This window comes from Hetaerina americana, unplaced genomic scaffold (assembly GCF_022747635.1).
Source record: "Hetaerina americana unplaced genomic scaffold, ioHetAmer1.1.p SCAF_9, whole genome shotgun sequence".
NCBI classification, from domain to species: Eukaryota; Metazoa; Arthropoda; class Insecta; order Odonata; family Calopterygidae; genus Hetaerina; species Hetaerina americana.
Genome location: NW_027287538.1, coordinates 54,760,147 through 54,762,548, shown reverse-complemented (window position 1 = coordinate 54,762,548; position 2,402 = coordinate 54,760,147). Strand labels below are relative to the sequence as shown.

Sequence of the window (2,402 nt, the reverse complement as noted above, 5' to 3'; positions counted from 1 at the left end):
GGCCTAAAATAATTAGCGTTTTGCTAAATCATGTGTGTTACTTTTGGTAATTTAAGAAAATAGAGACGGTGTGGTACCAAAGAATAAAGAAACATATGATTATTAATGTCCTACATTTTCCTATTTACAAGCAACCAATTTTATGAAAAGATTAGACTCAATCTAATGTTTGTTAAGTTAAAGTTGCAAAGCATAACCACAAAACTCCCACTCATTGCCACAGCAAGCGATCCGAAGTTTCAAGAAATGTAACAATATGCATGAATGCAGTAAAGTAATTAATGAAAAGAGTCCACAGAAAGAGGAAATGAATGCGAATCAAAATTAAACATACAATTGCATTAGAATTTAATCTTGACTGAACATCTTGCCTGAATTGGACGTAGAAAAAATTTCATCCCTTGTGGGGATCGAACCCACGACCTTTGGATTAGAAGTCCAACGCGCTATCCTCTGCGCCAAAGGGACATTGATTTTATTCTTCTCAGTTCATGTTAGGATACATCTTTCAAGTGCTATCGACAGTGAATACATTTTTGAGGATATCCGGCAGGGAAATACAAAATAAACCTGTGGTAGTTCTATAGTCAGCCACACCCCGGGGAGCCACCTTAACCCAGAGTGTGCAAGACCCCGCGTGGCATCGTTCAGGCGCGAAATTTAAAAATGAGGTCAATTTAGCTATCGGCAGTGTACGAACCCAAAGAAAACAAGGATATTATTTTTTGGATTATTTGGGCACAGTCTGTACCATACGTGTTAACAAAGCATTAGGAAACTCATAGCTGGGGAAAAATACATAGAATCAGGAAGTTTCCCGTTCATGTGCCTGTTGGACTCCGTTTTGAAACTCCATTTAGTGTTTGAAAAATTTGCAATTCCTTTTTCAGATTTATGTGCGGATTTAACAAGTAATCCCTTCAACCTTTTTGATCGCTTTTATTCTTACTATCATGAAACTATTAGACTCTGATTGAATATATTTTTAGAGAGACTAGAGTATTAGATGTTTAAGAGTATTCATACCGCACAAGAGTAATACTGACTTCACTCTCTCAAATCTCATTTCTGGCGTAGGAATCATATAACCTTTAAATCTATGTGCTTGCCTGTTTTATTCAGTAGTCGTCAAATGCTTCTTTTCTAGGGATAGCTTCGCTACTATTCGCTAAAATTATACATAAAAGAAATATAGCTTCGAGTCGAATCAATAAATCAAGGTCCCAGTTCCTGCCACGTGATAATTTGCCTTCATCTTCAAAGAAAAACTTAGCTATTAGGTCAATATGAATGTTCTCAAAGGTACAACCCTTATAATTGGATTTGAACAATGGGCCTGGAATGCGCGTGTTAACGAGTCCAGCGTTTACGGTCCATTTAGGGGACAGACGCTGAAGTGCATAATTCCGCCACTAATCCTTGGCCAAAATGGAGCAAATCTTTTGTTGGATCTCATTTGCGGCTAACCTGGCACATATATCCTCGGAGCCATTACGAGAGATTATGGGATTGCTCACGCAGGCACTTAACCTATCTTCGAACTCCTATATCCATGGAGTTTCGGCTACTCAAGTTTTCCCGGCGTCCCGGAGAAGGTCGAACGCACACACCATACACGCGCGCACACAAAGCCGAACTGTGTGATCCTGATGGTCTTAATTAGTGCCTTTTCCCTTTAGCTGCATTACACGTCGTTAAAGCGCTGGCCTCTTCAGTGGGGCCGACTCGATTTAACGGAGCAATGTATCCCTGATAACATATTGCCTGCGGTGGAATCTTATTAGAACTTTGGTAGTTAAGCTTCTAAGTTTTATTCTAAAAGTTGCTGCTGGGCATATGAATGTGTCCTGCTGAGCTCAGATTATTCACATTCGCTTTGCCCGAGAGTCTGATTCCATGTCCTTTGCTTAGGGCCATAAGCTGAACCTTTCTCATTTTGATTTAATTAGTGTTTTCTTAAGAACATCTCAGTGTAAAGTTTAGCATAATGTTGAGATCGGACAAAAAATATGCAATTAATGCTTTGCATTTATATAGTTGCAATTCACAAGTAGTCCCTTAGAGTTAATTAAAGATGAAGATAATTGAAAACAATTACGTATTCTGGCGTCATAATAACCAATGGTGTTGAATGTAAATCTGCTCATATTATGTATGTTCAAACGCAACTTTTTTTTACCTGACATGTTAACACATCAACCTTGGCACGTTATTTGGCCGAAAAGGTTGCCTTTCCTATGAGATAATTCATAGAGAAAGCAGTAAGAATCGTTGTTCAACATTTTGCAAATGGTGGACTAAAATTCTAAGATGCGAGAGTTATAGGGTTTATTCTTATGTATTAAAACATTCAAGTGACAATAAAACGGCTTTATTTACTGTTGTTTTATAATTTAGGAGAA

General features: G+C 38.1%; 1 non-coding gene across 1 annotated transcript; it reads right to left on the bottom strand.

The window, feature by feature from the left end:
- Positions 1–395: 395 nt before the first annotated feature.
- Positions 396–468, bottom strand: TRNAR-UCU (transfer RNA arginine (anticodon UCU)). Its single transcript has one exon. It is a non-coding gene; the product is annotated as a tRNA-Arg (tRNA).
- Positions 469–2,402: the final 1,934 nt, after the last annotated feature.